This window comes from Chelonoidis abingdonii, chromosome 1 (genome assembly GCF_003597395.2).
Source record: "Chelonoidis abingdonii isolate Lonesome George chromosome 1, CheloAbing_2.0, whole genome shotgun sequence".
Classification (NCBI taxonomy): domain Eukaryota; kingdom Metazoa; phylum Chordata; order Testudines; family Testudinidae; genus Chelonoidis; species Chelonoidis abingdonii.
This window is the reverse complement of record NC_133769.1, coordinates 360,329,981-360,350,239: the sequence shown is the minus strand read 5'-3', so window position 1 is coordinate 360,350,239 and position 20,259 is coordinate 360,329,981.

Sequence of the window (20,259 nt, the reverse complement as noted above, 5' to 3'; positions counted from 1 at the left end):
TGCTCAGGGTTTAGCTGATCACCATATTTGGGGTCGGGAAGGAATTTTCCTCCAGGGCAGATTGGCAGAGGGCCTGGGGGGTTTTCGCCTTCTTCTGCAGGGTGGGGCATGGGTCACTTGCTGGAGGATTCTCTGCACCTTGAAGTCTTTAAACCACGATTTGAGGACTCCAGTAGCTCAGACATAGGTTAGGGGTTTGATACAGGAATGAGCGGGTGAGATTCTGTGGTCTGAGTTGTGCAGGTCAGACTAGATGATCATAATGGTCCCTTCTGACCTTAAAAGTCTATGATTCTATGACCCTTATGTCCTCTTTAACAACCATGCCGGCTGTTGAGAGTCATAATTATGTCACATCTGTACCGTGTTTTGGGATCTTGGGCTGGAAGACTCTGTGGAAGTACAAGATGTAGATGCTAACTAATATGTCAAGAACTAGAAAAGTTCATGGAGGATAGGTTCATCAATGGCTATTAGCCAGGATGGTCTCCCAACCTCTGGTTGCCAGAAGCTGGGAATGGGTGACAGGGGATGGAACACTTGATATTACCTGTTCTGTTCATTTCCTCTGGGGCACCTGGTATTAGCCACTGTCGGAAGACAGGATACTGGTCTAGATGGACCTTTGGTCTGACCCAGTATGGTCGTTTTTATGTTCTTATGTAATAAAGAATCACTTATTTGAAATGCTAATTTAAGGCCTGATCCCACACCAGATATTAAATGGGAGATTTGCCATTGACTTCAGTAGGAGCAGGAACAGACTTACTAATAATGGAACTGTTCCCAATGGTAAACACTATCTCTGATAGCATGTGGAAGGGAGGCTTTTCCATAATGGTGGGGCTATGCGTGTGTCCGCACAATGCAGACTATACCAGGACAGCTACATCACCGTAGCTATGCTGCCATAACCCTGGCTGTAGTTTCAGCCTTTTGCACCACCTTCCTGAATGACAGTAACTATGTCAACAGAAGAACTCACCGGTCAACACAGCTGCATGTACACTGGGAGTTAGGTCACCATAGCTTCGTCAGACGGGTGTGGATTTTTCACACCCCTGACTTCCGTAGCTAAGGCAGCCTAACGTTTAAGTGAAGACCAAAACAAGCAACCACTTAAAGACACTCAGAATTATCAGCGTTAACATCGTTATCTCAGGGACGGAGTAAGTTCATTTTTTCTAAAGCTACAGTTAAAAAAGGAACCAGCCACACACAGATGAACTGGCAGCTTTTAAGCAGACGTAAAAGATTAGTAACCAGTCATGTGATCAGATTGATTTTAAAATAGATTATGTCACGTCAACAGGATGCCCATCTGTGATTATAAATGATATTTCCCCAGACTAAACAAAGCTCCGATTTCTGTTTTGGTTTCTTTCCTATGCTCTTTTTATAGTTTGTCCCTTTTGCTGTTAAGAACTGGAACACTGAAGGGCTCCATTCTGCCCTCAGTCACATAGGTTCACTTCCTGCTGAAATTCAATGGGGGGGTTACAGCTTTGAAACTTAGAGCAGAATTGAGCCTTAGGGTCCTGATTTGCCTTCAGCTTAGTGTAGTCACTTACACCAGTGCAAAGTGCAGAGGCGTGTAAATTTCACCCTCATCTTTCTGTAACTGTGTCCATCACATTGTACATTGGCACCTGAAACACTATAATTCTGATCTGATAGCATTTTACATCCATCTTATGTAACAAATATTGTTCAGATCTCATTGTAAAAGTGGGTCTTAGTGAGGAATTTGTATGTGGGGAGGGTGGGACCTTTGTAGAACAGAGCAGGAAGAGTTCTGGGAGTGGTGTGGCATGGAAGGAAAAACAAAGAGGATTGTGGGAGAAGCAGACAAACAGGGAGCTGAGCTTGTGACATTATTGGTGCAGAGGAAAATGGAGCAACATAATGAAAGACAAGATCAGGGTAAATTTGGGGAGGGCCTTAAAGGTAAGGATGTCAAGAAGTTGGACTTTGATGCTGTGGAGAAGGGGAAGCCAATGCACCAACTGCCATGGTATATAGGGACAAGTGAAAGGTGCACCCACGTTTTGACAGTAGAATTTGGCCCAAAATGTATAAAACATGAATTCCTTGTGCACTTCAAACTCCCACTGCCCTGTGTAAGGGACAAAGGATCACGACAAAAAGATGCCAAGTTAAAATCACAAGAAGTCAGGGAAGCATTTCTGTATCCTTTGGGATTTTCAGAATCAGGGCTCAGCCCTGCCATGCTACACTCCCCCTCTCTGCTATGATTCTTAGGTGCATCTGTATGTGCAGCCTGTGGCTAGAATTTTGCCTATTCTTTTTGGACATCTCTGCATTTGATCTTCCCAGAGATAATTTAGGAACAATTAAATCAATCCTGTCTTGAAGTAGGGACATGTATTAGGCTAGATGTTTCCTTGACACGGAACCCAAGCTCGTTCGAAAGGTTCATGAAACAGTGAATCCTTCTGACAAATCTGTTCTGACTTTCAGATTTGTCATAAAACTCCAAACCAGGCAAGACTGATGTGGTTTTTGTTGCAAATATTTCTCACATCATTACCTTCAACTGAAATCACAAATGATTCTGACTCAGGTGCTTGAAAACAAGTTGGAGAGCACTTTGCTCCAGAGTCTGCTTTCTAGGAGTGAGGTTCATATTTCTCCATTTAGAACAGCCACTGGATTCAAAATATCATTGGAGAGGGGTGTTGGTCTTTATCTGTCTCAGCATTTACCCCGTGCTCATCACTATGATATCCATGCACCTTACACAAATTGCATCAAGTCATCAAAAAGCATAAACAGCCTTGATAATGACATTGCCTCTGCTTGGCTAGGTGTTTTGCTGCCCCTTCCCCATCCGCCCTCCGTTCTCCTACCATCATCAGTTCATTTAAGTTACTGTAGTGAGCAGAGGATGTTATTGTGGGGCAACTATGGTGACAGGATGAGTCTTACATTTCATTCCTGTTTGGTCCAATGAAAGATATTACCTCTGTAATATCCTGGGACCAACACAACTATAAAACACTGTCTATTTCATCCTAAAGGCAGCATAATTAATGTCAATCCAATCTCTTGTGGAAAGAGGATTCATAGTTGTGGGCCAGCTGCTGAGAATGCTCTGGCTCTTATTCCTGCAGGTCTCATCACGTTGATTTGAGTTTCATTTATAGTTGGATCGATTTTTTTCCTGAAAATTTTTGATTCCGAAATGCCACAGCAGTGCCATTTGGGAGTTGTAATTAAGGTGTGTCAGGCCCCCATTCTCCTCTAGGGGCAGGTTTCTTAGCTGGGCTGTTTCACATGCTGTATCTTGGCCATAGATTCCCATGATGCAGTGTGCTGGCTCAGCAAGAGGAGACACCCTGGTGTATCATGGGAGATGTAGTCTGGCTGAAACTTTTTGGTTTTAGAACAAAAATTAAAAACTTCTCATTTTGGGGGGCATTAGGTTATTCAGCAAAAAGTCACAATTTTCCACAGAAAGCAGACATTATTGGCAAAAAAAAAATTAATTGAAAACCCAATTTTTGGTTGAAAAACTATGGACCATTTTTGAGTTAGCCTAGTTTTGTTGCTCCTAATAACTGCTATTGTTCTGGGGCCCTGCTGTGATGAAGTGGGACTACATCAGTACAATTTGCAAATTCTGATTGCTATTGTGAAATTGCATTATGAAAATCCACTGGGTCATGAGTGCTTATATGTAAGGGAATCCAAGTTTGCTGACAAGCCCTGTAGCACATATGCATTAGACAGATACAATAAAAAGTGCTTAAATTTCAATGACCTCATTCAGGTGCAAACGTCTGTGATAATGGGTGACATGCATTTATTGGAAATCCAGTTAGCTGGCCCTCTGAAATGGGGGGAAAGGCAGGAGCCCTGGAAGTTACCAGGAGGAAAACAAAAGAGAGTAGGTCACCAGGAGAGGCTTAAAATAAAGAACACACAGGAACTGGGGCCAGATGGGAAGAAGAAATGTGGGGCAGGAGAGACCAGGTCAGAGACACAGAATCTGGGAAGAGGCTCCAGCAGGGACCTACCCTGGAACAGCCTACATGAGGAGGGGACACCTTGACTTCCTGTCTTCCTGGACCTAGATGGTTCTCCAGAGTCTCACAAGGGAAGGGTGAGATAGAAAGTGAGGGATATTGAGCTTTCAGATGCGTATTGTTTAGCATGATCTGAGCTCTCCTGTGCTTCACATGATTAAGTATACAACAGCATAAAGGTGGGTTAGACTGTGCAAACCATGCATGTGTGGAGTGCTTCACAACTCCTGTGAGCCTCTGAGGGAGTCAAACTCTAAACCAGAAGGGCTGCACCTGTAGAGTTCTGGGAGAGGGTGTGTTTAGCACTGGGCTCTCTGAAGGGTCAGTGGTGCGCCCAGAGGGGCTAGGAGGCTGAACAGTGCTGGGAGGGGGGTGCCAGATACATCTGCGTCCTGAGAGAGTACCAAAGGACCCCGAGATAGGGACAGTGGCTGGACTCTGCTCAGGATACCCCTCACAGCAGGGGTGGCTATGAACAGGCACTTGCTAGGATCGGTGACACCTGTCCTCTGAAAGCTTTGAAGATCTAGCTCAGGACTTTGAATTTCATCCAGTATTTAGGACTTGGGCTGCCACTTATTGAACCATATGGCGCTTCTTCAAATCCCTCATTTTCATGCCCAGATTTAGTTCCTTGAAGTCATCAAGCCAAAGATTATGAAGGGACAGATCACTGTGGCTAACTCTGTATCTAAAAGGAAGGGAAACAGCTCCTTGGCTAGTGATAAGTGCCACACATGCAGACTCAGCCAGCCCAGCCCAGCAACACTGTTACACAGTTATTGCCCTTGAGATTGTGACAGAACAAGAACTCTGTCTTGTGAAAAATTGTGTGGTTCCAGCATTTGTTTCCCTTCTGATGCTGAACAAAACCCAAACCTTACACATTTTTTTCATGAAAAACAGGACAGAAAGACAGCCCCCAGCCTGGCCAATAGCCCAGCGATCAGGAAACTCCCCTGGAATGTGGGAGACTGATGTTCAAGTCCCTGCTCTGGATCTCCCATATCCCTGGGAAGAGCTCCAACAACAGGCTATTCTGGGAGGGACAGGGTCTGGCTCTGTATTTCAAAGTTGTGGTTTCAACAAAAAAACACTTAGTCAAAAAGTTCTTGACCAGCTTTACTTGTGACATCAATCAAGGACTGGCACCCCATTGTGCTAGGCCATGTATGTCCACACACTAAAAGGACGGTCTTGAAGAGCCAACCCACATCTGCATGTTCTGCAGATCATCAGAGCTCTGCCTAAGCACAGGGGTCTTTCTTAGCAGATCAAAGTCACTCCCTCTTCTAGGGATCAGGCCTACAAACATGCCACACCTACAAATCCCCTGGATGGGGAGCCAGTGTAGGTGAGTCATTGAGCTCATCACCAATGCCTGTAGAGCTTGCAGATCAGTTTTGATTGGGTATATTGGATGAGTGTAACTCTTAGACTCCATTTTCTGGAGTGAATAATCTTGTTTACCAGTTAAAAATATTCCCAAATATTCCTTTTCCTTTTTCTGTTCCCATGAACATTCCTGCCTGTAAACTCATTGGCTGGAATATTTTTAGAAGGTAAGCACAAGAAGGCATGAGCACAGCCAATGGGGATGCCATTAGGAATTCTAATGGAGGTTCATGGAGACTTTTTTTTTTTTTTTCAGTATTCTAGTGCAAAGGCATTTGGGAAAATGCATGGTTAGGGAAAACAATGAATCCAGTTGCCTTTGTTTATGAATTAAAGAGTCTGCATACTCAGCAAATTCAAGTGCTGGCTTTTCTGTAGTGATTATGGCTTTCTGATCTAGAATTCCAACCAGTCAGTGTTGATGGTTGCTCTGACGCTAAGGAACACCTGACTACTTACAGCCTATTTAATATTTTCCCTAGCCACTGGCTCAGGGGATGTATTGAGGCAGAAGGGGGCCTGGCTGAAAGAGTCAAAGATGACAGGTCAGGCTGAGAGACAGACAGATTGATATGCAAAAGATCAAAGATGAACAGCATTTTGAATGGTCCCATACTGTTGTTTCCTTCAGCAGTGGTATGGGTTTTGCCTGTGCTTTGCCCAGAAGGCATCAGTGCAAGATGATTTACAGCCTACTCAGGGCTGGCTCCAGGCACCAGCTCAGCAAGCAGGTGCTTGGGGCAGCCAAGGGAAATTTGGTGGCGGGACCCTCGGTTCCTCTCAGAGGGAAGGACTGGCCACCAAATTGCCGCAGAAGAAGAAAGTGGCGTGGTGGAGCAGGTGCAGATTGCGATTGCGGCTTTTTGTTTTGTTTTGCCGCTTGGGGTGGCAAAAACTCTGGATCCAGCCCTGAGCCTACCTTAGAAATCCTACTACATAGATATGTAGTGCATACTTTGGGAAATAATCCTTTTTCACACAAGGTCTGCTGAATGCAGTGATGCTATTCCCATGCATCAGGGCTGCAAAACCAGGCTTGTATGTTGTAGTTTACATCACTAGCTTTCAGTGGGGGCCTAGGGCTGACATGTTTTGTAACTGAGAAAGCATTCAGTGTATGATGAGTTAATTTCCGTTACATTCCAGATGGGGCTAGATCTTCTTTAGCTAGCGTAAATTGGTGCAGATTCATTGACTTCAAGGGAGCCACACTGATTTACCTTCTCAATCCTATGCACTGATCGCCCACCACTAAAATGGGTTCTGAATCCATGCTGTGTAGGAAAGTCTTTCACACTTCGCATGGAGTCTTTGGACACTGCCTGATGTATAGAGTTAAAAACTGAGTTTATTTCATCCACAAAAAATTTGAAGATTTCGTAAATAAAATAAAATGGCCAGTGTGTTATGCAACATAGGAGGTTAGCAAAAGGCTCAGAAATCAGGCTGAGAAAGTCATTGCAAATACTCAAATGAAATATAAACAGTAGTATTTTGGCAACTGCAGGATTCACATCTTTTGGGAAGGTGACTGAGTTCTCTTTGCAGTGAATGCAAAGAATCAGATTGGTTTGTATACATCTTGCCTGCCCTCTAGTGGTGGATGGATGCAGCTAGTAATGTAAATTAAATCCAAATGTGAATAATGAACAGTTGATTGTTTTATTGATCACATTTTATCATCTTTTATGCTAAGCCTGTTTCACATGCTTATCATTGTTATTACTATTAATATTTCAGTTAAAATGTAATTATTAAAATAAAAGCGGCACATTTTTAAATACATCCCAAGAACAATTAGGGCAAGCTGAAACCTGTCAGGTCCATTTTTCTCTATAAATATACTGTAAAAACTTTGTAAGACCAACTTTGTCAACAAGCTACGCAAAATCAATTGATTGATCAATCAGTTTTTTCTAAGCCCATATCCTATGGCAACATAAGAAAAGTCAAAGTGACAGTGTAAAAATATAGCAACGTGAATGCAACATACAGTTTTGCAATTTTCATATGCGAGTGTATTAATATAGTGCCCACTCACTCTTCATGGCTCTTATATGGGCCCCATTACCATGGGATCTGAGCACCTTACACTCTTTGACATAGCCTCACAGCATCCCTCTGAGGTAGGGATGTGCTGTTATATCCATTGTACAGATGTGGAACTGAGGTACAGAGCAGCTAAGTGTCTGGTCCAGAGTCATGGAGGAGGACTGCAAAGAACTCAACCTGTCTCCCAAGCACAAGACAAAGCCCTAACCACTTAACCATCTTCCCTCTCTCCCTTATAACTGAGATCCCACACACGGCTGCTGAGGAGTGTGTTGTGACAGTGTTCGGACCCTTGCCAATGCAAGAGTCTCTGTGACAATTTCACCTTTGGACAGTCTCCCTAAAATCTCATTTCAGCACCTTTAAGACACTTCCCAGAGGCCGAGAGCGACTGTGGCTACTGGTCTGAACATAAGCAATAGGAGCCAGCACTTCCCTTAGATCAGTGTTTCTCAAACTGGGGCCACCGTTTGTTCCGGGAAAGCCCCAGGCGGGCCAGGCCGGTTTGTTTACCTGCTGCGTCCGCAGTCTGGCTGATCGCGGCTCCCACTGGCTGTGGTTCGCTGCTCCAGGCCAATGGGAGCTGCTGGAAGCAGCGAGGGCCAAGGGACGTACTGGCCGCCGCTTCCTGCAGCCCACATTGTCCTGGAGCAGTGAACCACAGCCAGTGGGAGCCGTGACTGGCCAGACCGGCGGACGTGGTAGGTAAACAAACCAGCCTGGCCCGCCAGGGGCTTTCCCTGAACAAGCAGCATCCCAGATTTGGGAAACACTGCCTTAGATGAGTCCCAGAGGGCTAGATAGTGACTTAGAGCATACACTGGTGCAGGGCGAGGCATAGGCTATGCCCTCGTTTACTTCCTCAGGAGCAGATGGGCAGCCCCCTCCAAATGCACCAGCCTGACTTGCTGAGACAGCATGGTCAGCTAGCGATGTTTGCTCCTGGTGTCGCCCTACAGCAACTTCCTGCCCCCAGCCCCAACCCTCCACAGACCTCCTGTGTGAGTGGCTTAGGGCCTTGCTGGCTCTGCACTGGGGTGAATTTCGCTCTAAATTCTCAGGGCTTTGAGGAGAGGAAGGATGGGCTTCCAGTTAAAGAATAGGTCCGGGAGTCAACTTTTGCTCCTTGGTTCTGCAACTGCTTCCTAAATAACCTTGGGCGGGTCACTTATTTTCCTAGAGGCACTGTGAGAGTGTGTAAAGTGCTTTGAACTTCTACAGCACCCTTTATCTGGGGATCTCGAAAAACTATTTAGAAGAAAAAAAATCCCATCTTGCACAACAGCAGCCTTTCCCCACCCTGCCACACGTGGAACGTTGGCCAACTTACAGGAATAGTGACGGCATTGCGCTGTGTTTCCTGCTTCAAACCGGTCTCACTTCAGCGATGACCCAAAGTCACACGCTGTCTCTTTAGTCTGTGCTCCATGTCTCAATCACAAAGCAACCTTTAAAGTTGGTGCCAGGTTACTTTTTTCTATGCAGTGTAGTTGTAGCTGTGTTGGTCCCAGGCTATTAGAGAGACAAGGTGCGTAAAGCTTGTGTCTCTCACCAACAGAAGTTCGTCCATTAAAAGCTATTACCTCCCCCACCTGTGCCTCTAGATTACTTTTTTGTCAGTCTCAGCAGAAACTCCCTGTATGGACTGGGTATTATTATTGGGACTGCAGTAGCTTCTAGAGGCCAAAACTGAACTCTGGGCCCCATTGTGCTAGGCACTGTACAAACACATACTAAGCGACAGATTTGCAATCTACATAGACAAGAAAGACAAAGAGCAGGAGAAGACATAGGTGCTGGAACTAGGAGTGCAAGGGGTGCTGTCCACGTCTCCCCCTCCTAGAGCCACAGCCCTGCTCCCAGCCCCATGTCTAGGGGATGGTGAAGAGTGAGGAGCAGCACCCCCATTCTAAAAACTGTTCCAGCACCACTGGGAGAAGAGAAACACTGAAGTCTTTAAACCATGATTTGAGGACTTCGATGGCTCAGACACAGGTTTGATACAGGAGTGGGTAGGTGAGATTCTGTGGCCTGCATTGCGCAGGAGGTCAGACTAGATAATCATAATGGTCCCTTCTGACTTTAAAGTCTATGATTCTATGATTATTCTTAGACTGGCTAAATTTTTGGTCTTGAAAAGTTATTTTAGATGAAAAGTGGGTTCTTCTATGAACATTTTTGTATTTTTAATTTTCTTTTCAAAGTGAGACAAATTCTGCTTTGTTTTGAAACAAAAACACTTTTGGCTTTCGTTGGTTTGTGGTGTGTTGGCAAGGAACGTTTGCTGTGCAGCTGGGTCTGGTCAGCATGCAGTGGACCGAGGCCCTGTTCTCCAGGGCTGTCAAGCTGGGCAGGAGCATTCTCTGTAACGCTGGGGCCTTGTTCCAGTCCCTTGTCTGAGTGGAGTTCCACTGATTCCTCAGAGCAATGGGCACAGTCTGGGGTTCTCTGTGCCATGCCTCCTGGTTCCCTTGTTTTGACCCTATACCCAGAACCACCGTCGTTTGTTCCTTTTTTGTCCCCAGTGATCACTTCCTTTCTGTGTTCTTTGACTCCTCCCTCAGCTGCGGTGGGGAGGGGACAGGCCTTCTGTTGTTTTTGTGAGACTCTCACCGTTAGTCCAGGATGGGCTGGTGCTCTTCCTAGGGCCCTGGTTCACCTCACAAGATAAAGTCATGTGCTGGGCCACACTGCACTGCTGTAGCCTGGGTTACAGGTATAGCGCAGAGGTAAATCTGTCCCATGGCCAGAAGCAAAATGCACACATGTGCTCTGAAGGCGTGTTCCTTCAGCCCAACTGTGAAGTTTATTTCAAGCTCAGGAAATAATCGTGTGGCTCTCTCCACTCATCTTGCCTTTCCTCCCAATAAGTGTAAGCAGAGTCAGGATGAGCTGTACCCTGACATCTGGTGGTGAAGTATGGGAAGTGTGGAAAGAATGTCTGGAATGTGAAATCTCAAATATTTGCATAGGCACGCCTACCCCATCCCAGACTGCCGAGCTGTGGGACTGCTTTGTGACAGAAATGACTCAACCTCAGTTGGGTGGTACTTGGCTAACAAGGGACATGGGTTCCAAAACCCTGTGAATAGAGAGAGGTTGGGGGCAGTTTTGTGTCTGGTGGTGCAGGCTCTTTGTGGAGCTAGAAGCACCAGTTGCACCCCCTCCATCTCCACTGTGGAATGTCAGAGTGATTTTTTTATTCCCTTAAGACTCTAGATACAGGTTTGTCTGAGCTGAACTCACTTTGGGCTAATGGTGCACTAGCACTGGGGCTCGCCTACTATGTGCTGAGATCACTTAAGAGCTGATCACAAATGAGTGAATTAACTGACTGGGAGCACTGATACTGTGCTAACTAGTGGGGAGCTTGAAAGCATACTGTGGAACAGAGCCAGCTCGCGGAGTGGAGCAGTTCATGAGGAATGGGCTGGAAGCGGACCACAGCGACAGCTGTGGAGTGAGGCGGCTGGCAGGCTGAGTAGCTGTGGGGCCGTGTGGAGCAGCCCCACAGAGCGAGCGATAGCGAGCAGCTTGCTGCGGACAACTGGACGCAGCTCCACGAGGCAGCTGGGTGGAGTGGAGCAGCTTTGTGAGGACGCGAAGAGAAGCAACAATGAGGCTGGTTAAGGCGAAGCAAGTTCGTGGAGAAGGCGGAAGCAGCAACGCCACGGAGAGGGAGGCATTTTGGCCCTGGACCACGTAAGGTGCCCCTTTCACGCCAGGGCTGGGGGGAGGGACCTCCACAATAGACTCTTGAATTCTGGGGTGGCACTGACAGAGACTTTTGGGTTGTTGGCTTTGGAAGTGATTGACTTAAGGACCCTAAGGAGGAAGGCCATTGCCAAGGTATTTGGAGGTGGGTTTTTTGCCTTAAGGTTTGTGTTATAATCCTGTTGTGTGGTGTATCTCCAATGTGATCGCATTGTTCACTCCTTTATAGAAAGATTTTGCTACACTCAGACTCCGTGTTTGCAGAGGGAAGTATTTGCCTCCTAGAAGGCAGCTGGGGTGCGGTATGTAAGTGTCCCAGGTCACTGGGTGGGGGCTCGAGCCGGTTATGCCTTGTGTTATTGAAACGGAACCCCTGGATACTGAACCTGGCCCTTGTTGCTGCCAGCTCAGAGGGGCAGAAGGGTTACATAAGCATCCTGCACTTCTGAATGGAGCCCATTGCAGTCCCCCATTTTCCAAACCCCTTGTAACGGAAAAGAAAGATTTCCTTTCTCAACTCAGGTTGACCTGTGGCTGAAGGAACACTCAAAAGCTAAATTACTTGTCAAAATAACAGCACAACATTGTCAGGGCATCAGTTCCTGCAGGTGCAGGGATGTACGGGAGGCATCACCCCTGCCCGCACTTCAGAGCACTAGATGGGTTTGTGCCAAGTTCAGAAATGCTATTTGTCTCCTCAGATACGTTGTCCAAACAGTTTGTTCCCACAGACACACTTCCTCGGCAGCAGCTCTTCTATATGACAATCATGGGGAAGAATGATGGTGTCGTGGTTAGGACAGTCACCTGGGAATCTGAAGTCCTGAATGTAATTCTCTGTTATACCACAGACTTCCTTTGTGACCTTGGGTGAGTCTCTTAGCTCCCATCTGTAACAGAAGAATGATGATACTTCCCCACCTCACAGGCATGTGCATTACAGCTTGGGTGACAGTCAGATACCATAGCGATGGGGCGGTCTACATACCACTGATATTGGTATTTGCATGTGGAAGTTAAACATTGCTTTTCTTTGGCCATCATGATTGTTCTTTTCCTCTGACCCAGCCTCAGAAGAAAGTCCTGCTCATTGACTCATCCTTATGTTAATGAGATCCAAGTTGGGTGACCAGTCGTCCCAATAAAATCGGGAATGTCCCGATATTTAGTTGTTTGCCCCACATCCTGACCAAAGTACCACTGGGATGCCATTTGTCCCCATATTTTGGTGCGGGGCTGGAGTGGATTGGTCACCCTAGGTGGCAGGCTCCCTACCTGCCTCCACGCAGCTCCCGGGAAGCGGTCGGCAGGATCCTGTGGCCCCTAGGCACTGGGGCAGCCACCACCAGCGCTGGCTCCATCATGGCCAATGGGAGCTGTGGGGCAGGGCCTGCGAGTGCAGGCAGCATGCAGAGTCCCCTGGCCACTCCTGACCCTAGGAGCTGAACCCCTACTGCCCAGCATCCCGACACACATAGATCTCTCCCACTGTCCAGTGCCCACAACAGACCCCCCACTGCCCAGTGCCCTGCACCCCCTCACAGCCCAGCAGCCCACAACAGACCTCTCCCCTCCCCTGGCCGAACTCACCAGTCCTGCTGAGAGATGAGATGACTTCAGCTGGGCTGAGCCAGCAACGTGGCCGGGGCCCCGTGACTTGTAGTAGGGGCTGCAGCAGGGGCTATACACCCCCCATGCAGTTTTCTAGGGCTGTGCACCCTCCTCCCCATGGCTCTGGTCAGGGCTGTGCACCAGTGGCTGCCTCCCCGCCCCCCCATGTGTCCTGATATTTTACTCTTGCGATTTGGTCACCCTAGATCCAAGAGCCATTTCCGTGGATGAAGATGATTGACTATCTGCCTCGAGGCCCCACTGAGGTCCCCGCTGTGCTAGGCACTACACACACACGTAATGAGAAAGCTGCCCCTGGCTGGCCCCAAAGAGCTCACAGGAATTGTGAATAGGGGGTGAGGAGAGGACATGGGAAAACGGAAACAGCCATGTCTAGTCTGGCCAACAGCAATCATCACAGCACTCACTTGTCATTGTTTCTGGATTCTCTGGGGCTCTCGCAGATGATGCAGGGGTGTCCTGTGCCTGTCAGGGTCCCTGCAGAGCTGCCTTACATCACGGGGAGCCCTGGGACACATTCTGCCTCTGATCAGCAGAGGGCCTCCTGGAGTTCCCCAGTTGCATTCAAAGCGGGAGTAATTTGCTGCAGCTCCTTAAAGGGCTGCACCCTGCCACCGCCTGTGCAGACAGCAAGCGCCGCTACCCAGAAGATGGGAGGAGCAGAGCCCTGGCACACAGTCCCCAGCCCCTTTTTGAGATGGTCTCCCGGGGAAGGGAACAAGGTGGGACAGCAACTTGGTAGCAGCTCTGTGTTTTCCTGCACATGGGGCTGTGATTCCGTGTGCACAGGGGAGGCTCCTTATTGCCTCCATCGCCCGCTGTTCCTCTAACCAGACAGGTTCAGACAACGCTGCCAAACCTGCAGCTGTGGGGTCCCAGCCCTTGTGGAAGAGGATAAAATGCTGGTGCTAATGTCCGCGTACCATGCTGGAGCTGCCTTGGGCTGATTGGGAGGTCTGCAGTGGTGATAACTTCGGCCTCCCAGGGAACTAGGGTGTGTCCCCTTTTATTGTGGGTCTGGTTTGGATGTACCATAATTTCCATCCCATCCATCCCCCCTTGGCCAGGAAATCGCCATCCTTTACTCTCCTAACTCTCCACAGGCACGCGCACCAGTTCCGGATGCATTGCTTACCTCCTACCGCAACACACACACAGCCTCAGCAACTAGAGCCAAGGAATGGGACGCAGTGCGGGGGAGAAGGTTTGCAGACTGAGCCTTGTGCATTGCAGCCAGGAGGAGGAGGAGGTGCCCTGACACCCGTTCAGCAGGCAGGCTGCCAAGGAGCCAGTATACTCAATCGTATCTTGACCGGGCTCTTTGTCAAAATTGAACCAGGTCTGCAAAAGTTTTGATTTTTGACAAATCAATGAAATCTGACCAAAAAAACCCAACCATGTTTCACTAAAATTTTCCCAACCTGCTCTAATAAACATCTCTTGTTCAGAGACTATGATTCTGTGTATTCATACTATGCTTTTCATGTGGACGCTGACTCTACAGCACACAGCAGCCCTCAGCCCTGGCCCTACTGTGTCTGTGCTGGCCCTATCTTAATGTCTCAGAGCAATGCTAAGAAGAGGATAGAGCAGCACAGAAACAGCTGCCCAAAGCACTATACAGGTGCTTGGGTACCTGATCCCTTGCTGTGTGTGTCTATGAAGGAGGAGCACATAGGAAAACATTTCCCATGGAGCTATGGTTTTGGGTGGGCTTGTTAGTGAAAAGTGCTGCAGAGGAACACAGGCTAATTTTAGAAAAGCAGAAAATATATGTTCTCAGTTTGCTGAACGTGCTTTTTAATTGTGACCCAGGCACTAGTATCGGGAGTGGCTGAGCAAATGCCCCCATCTGTGTGTTGATGTGAGGTTGGGAAGGGGGGCTAGAGTCCATCCTAGAGGTGGAGATGGAGATGATCTGCTGGCCTTGCCATTGAAGGATGCGCTGCCATATGACTGGTGGCCAAGTTAAAGAGCTAGAGCGTCAGGGAGCAGAGGAATTTGGGTGCACTAATGCCTCTGTGTAAGTTGGGACAGGAAAAGAATTATTGTACCTAATAAATTTTCATGAACTCAGAGGGGGATAAAGCCCTAGAATGAGATCTACACCCAGTTGTATTCCCTTTATTCACACAGTGGCAGCCAGTCCCACACTGAAGATTCTCTGGATTACCAGGCTTGGGGAATGATGCTGCTTACGCTCATCTCCTTCCCTTCATTTCCAAAGCCATAATTGGCCAGGTGCCTTAGGGTTTGTCTGCTCAGAGGCCAAGCGTTTGATACGCTGGTGTGTAAATCTACAGCACGATAGCTTGTCACCTAACAGTTGTCCACACGGTCTGCTCTCCTGCACTAAAAATTCCAGAGTGTGTGCTGACGTACAGTGATTTAGCCCATTGTTTGGGGCTATGAATTCTGTAGGGATGAAGCTGTGTCAGTTGTGCAGGGTCCTGAATATGCCTTTTAGAAGCTAGGGCTGCAAAGTACCATGAAACAGGGCACCATTTGAATGGTACTCTGCCCCCTCTGCATTTTGAGATAGAAACATCACCTTGATGTATTCAAAGTGATTTCTGCCAGGAAATATATGGATATTCTCACTGATGCAGAAGTTAAGACTCTCTCTTTGGTGGTTTCTTTCAGCACACATCACATGAAATCTCATTCTTCAGAATCAGAAACTGAGATAAACAGAGGCAGATTAGGGGTTTCTGGGGCCCTGGGCCAGAGTAAGTGGGGATCCCTCTGTGATAGTGCTGCCCGTGAGAGCCAGCTGAGGTCACTCAATTAGGGTGAACTGCAAACCAAATGGGGCAGACAAACCCCAAAAGCTGGTGGATATTCCAATACATAGATTTACCAAGCCAGCACAAAACAGCTTCTATAGTACCTCACTGGTTACTCAGACGTCCAAACAACACAGTTCCCTTAAAGTGCAGCCTCAGCCTCCACCAGACCACTGTCAGAAATATATGATCACTATTGAACTATCTCATCACGTAAAAGAAAGGTTCCAATCGCCAAAGAATCAGCCCAACCCAGTTAATTTAACTTAGATCTTACCAAATACACACTATAAGTCATTCTTATTAACTAAACTAACTTTATTAAAAACAGAGAGAGAGAGTGGTTAAAGCTCAATATACATACAGATTTGAATTCAATTCTTTGAGGTTTTCATGCATAGTAGGGTGAGCGTGTAGTTGTTCAAAGTCCTTCTAAAAATAGTCCAGCGGTTATAGTTCAATGTCCATATTCAGGGTGACTCCAGTTGGTTGACCAATCCTTATGGCTTAAGGTTCCTCGTTTGAAAGCCCCAAAAAGCACATCTGAAGATGAGTAGGATTGTAATTCCAGTTTTATAAACATTTCCAGCAGCCTTTTGGCCTGAGAAAACAATTGGCTTAACTCTCCTGCCAAACGTCCTGGCAATTACAAGGAATTATCCATTTAAACAGTTCAGATACAGGTAACACAACCTTCAAAAGAAGACATATAGACAATAATATGTTTCACTCAAGTATCATCACAAATGTTATATTCCTCTTTTGATCTTTGGAATAAATTATAGCAATAGACAAGACGTGTTTGCTTACTCAACAAGACCTGAACAAACATCTACCCTTGAGATCTCTAACAATGCAGACTTGCATTTCAAAGCTCTAGTTATTTACATATCTTCCTAACCAGTCCTTAAGGTTCACCCATGGGTCAGGTCAGTCTGTGAGTTAATTAACTCTTTCTGGCCCTGTTACCTTCCAATGAAATATTATAGTACATTCATAATGTCACACTCCCTCTACCTCTTCCGCCTGCAGTCCCCCCACTTTCATCCCACCCATGCTCATGCCAGCAAGTGGGGTCAAGGCACAGGGACTTCCCACGAACCTGCTCCCCAGTAGAAGCGCTGTGTGGGCAGAGCAGGTTGAGGTGCAGGGGCACCCATTTTTCCAGGGACCCCCAATTGGCCAGCCCTCGAGCACCGGCCCCATTGGCCCAGTGGCTAATCCACCACTGGAGATACACAAAAGGTTTAAATAACAAGAACTCAGGCAGGAAGTAAAAATTAGCCAAGAATGTTTATAAGTGTATTTTTATTGCAGATCCTATAGGATATGTAAACTATGTTAATATTATGTGTTCCTTTTGCATAATTACACTTTCTACTGATCTTGATTTGATTGTACATCCAATTAGTATTGAAAAGTTGCACTATAATATTTGCATTACACCATCCTGCAGTTCAACATGTTACTTACCGATAAACTTTTCTAGCCTCACTGTATAAGAAACTAACTGAGTGAGTTGCCCAGAATCATTCAGGAAGACTGTGGCAGATCTGGGAACTGAACCTACATCTTCTAGGTCCTGGTCTAGTTTCTTAAGCCCAAGATCACCTGGACTTCCTTTTAGAAAGCAAAATAATAGGGAAACATCATTTAAAAAAACAGGCCAAACCAGACAATCTCTATGCAAAACAATAAATGGACACAAATCTGATATCAGGCATCATAACATTCAAAAACCAGTAGGAGAACACTTCAACCTCTCTGGCCATTCAGTAAGGTGGCAATTTTGCAACAGAAAAGCTTCAAACACAGACTCCAATGAGAAACTGCTAAACTTGAACTGATGTGCAAACTAGATATCATCAATTTAGGCTTAAATAGAGACTGGGAATGGCTGAGCCATTACACATATTTAATTAATTTCCCTCACGTTAAGAATCTTGTCAAACTGTCTTAAATGGGCTATCTGGATTATCACTACAAAAGTTTTTTTTTCTCCTGCTGACAACAGTTCATCTTAATTAATTAGCCTCTTAGAGTTGGCTGTGCAACTCCCCCCTTTGCATGTTCTCTGTATATGTATATATATATCTCCTCACTATATGTTCCATTCTATGCATCCAATGAAGTGGACTGTAGCCCACGAAAGCTTATGCTCAAATAAATTTGTTAGTCTCTAAGGTGCCACAAGTACTCCTGTTCTTTTTGTGGATACAGACTAACACGGCTGCTACTCTGAAACCTGCCTAACGAGTGAGATTGTTTGTGTTCAGTGATTACTAGAGCTGAAATCACAGATGAGCAGGTCTAGGAGCTAAGCCTTAGACCTGGGATGAGGACAGGGTTGTAATGGGAAAAAAAATGTAGAGACTCAATTAACAGTGAGGTTCCTGATTAGCCAGTGAGAGCACTCACAGCTGAGCTGAGTGATGGAAACTGAGAATGTAGCATCGCAGAGATAGTGGTGAGTGGCAAGCAGCAGGGATACCAGTGGTGGAACGCACCTCTGAACTCTGGGTCTTCACTGACCAAGGACAGCCAACTGTGAGTGGGGTGCAGTGGAAAGAAAGGGGAGCAGAGAGCCTACCAGTCTTTCTAGCAGGGAGCGTGAATTGACAAGAATGTTAGCCAACAGCTGATATAAGTAACGCAGTGTCTACAGAGACACTGTGTTAGCCTAACTATACCGACATAAGCCCTACATCTCTCATGGAGGTGGAGTTATGTCAGTGTAGAAGGATATTTACTTTGGCGAGAACAAGGCTATAGTGTAGATGCTGACTGACATAGGTCGATATAAGCTTCTTTACATTGACCTAACTCTGTAGTGTAGACCAAGCCTTAGTAACACCATACAGTGGAATCTTACAACTTTACAGACAATGTTGCCACACACATTTTATCAGGACAATATTAACCAGCAGGTTATGAGCTTTCCAGTGATCCCTCACAAGGCACACTTGTAGTAAGAGTATTAGGATAATGTGTGCAAGGGGTGAATATGGGGGTACAGACTGTCACAAACCAAATAGCACAATTGGACCCATAATTAATATAGCATTGAATATGTGTCTGATTTTTAACTGTAAATGACTAGCAGAATTAAGTTACTTAGTCTGGTAATTAATGCAGAGGAATGAAATTGACTATCTCTGCCACAGTGTAATAAGCAGGAAAATGTATTAAATGGCCAAAAGGAAAATTCTCTGTTGTGTTTTACTGAGTAATGTTATGATCCCCTGACTTGATGGTTCTTTTCTGCATCCTAGTTATATTTCATCTTCTGTAGCACTTCTTCCCTTTTCCTGTTGCCCTGCTTTCTCTTTGAAGGTTGCGTTTTTCAAGGTTTCTCCTTGCATCCCACAAGGCAGATTTGAGTTCTCTGGTCACTGTGTCTTGCCAGTGCTGTCTGTGAAACATAAATGATAGGCTATGTAAGGGCCCCAGTCATAAAGAAATAGTGCTCTCTTTCGTGACATTTCCTCTTGGACGACATCAGAAACCATGGGAAGATCTCAAAGTCATCTGCAAGCAGGGATATTTGTACATCACAGCAACATGTAGATTACTGAAGTTGTCATTCAGAATCACAACATATATAGCATTTTATATCCAAGGATTTCAAAGTACTTTGCAGATATGAATTAATCCTCACAACTGAAAGGCCTAAAGTGCATATATCACTGTCGCAGGGTGGTGCCCTGCTCCTGCCCTGAAGGGCTTAAAACAGCCCAGGAGAGGTCTGTGGCCTGGGCTAATTAGGGAAAGTAGGTTCAGCTGTGGCCATGCCCCAATCAGGCCCAGCTGGCCCCTATAAGAGGCTATGAGCCAGAAGCCCAAACAGTCTCACTCTATGTTGTGTAATTTGGTTGTCATGGTTTTTGTTCCTATGGCAACTGGTTAGGTGAGCTCTGTGTCTGTAAATAAATGGTAGTTTTGTTAGCTGTCTGCTGTCTGGCCTCAAGTGATTTCTTCCTAAACCGGCGGCCCCCAAGGATATAACAAGTGGCGATAATAGACGGGATTCTGGTGCTGCTCCAGTAACAGAGGGAAGTAGAAGTCAAAGTAAAGAACAAACAAACTGCTTGTTTGCACTGACTGTGAAAGTGAAACTAAAAATCATGGCTACTCTGACCAGGCCACTGGAACCTTTTGATGAGAATATAGTGCAGTGGCATGTGTATACTGAGCGTTTTGAGCTTTTTGTTATTGCAAATGACATTATAGAAGAGAAGAAGGTGACAATATTCTTAAGTGTTGTAGGGGCTAAAACCTACTCCCTGCTACACAGCTTACTACACCTTGTTAACCCTGAGACTAAATCTTACAGTGACATTGTGGAAATCCTGGGGTCCCATTTTTCCCCCCAAACCACTGGTAATTGCTGAAAGAGATAGGTTCCACAAAAGAGACCAAAAAGAAGATGAAACAGTTGTACAATTTGTAGCAATTTTAAAAAAGCTAGCAGAACACTGTGAATTTAAGGAGATGTTAAATGATGCCCTGCGTGACAGGTTAGTGTGTGACCTGCACAGTGAAGCTATATGGAAGCGCCTACTGACAGAGGCTCAGCTTACCTTACAGAAGGCTGTTGATATTGCTGTCTCCATGGAACTGGCTACAAGGGA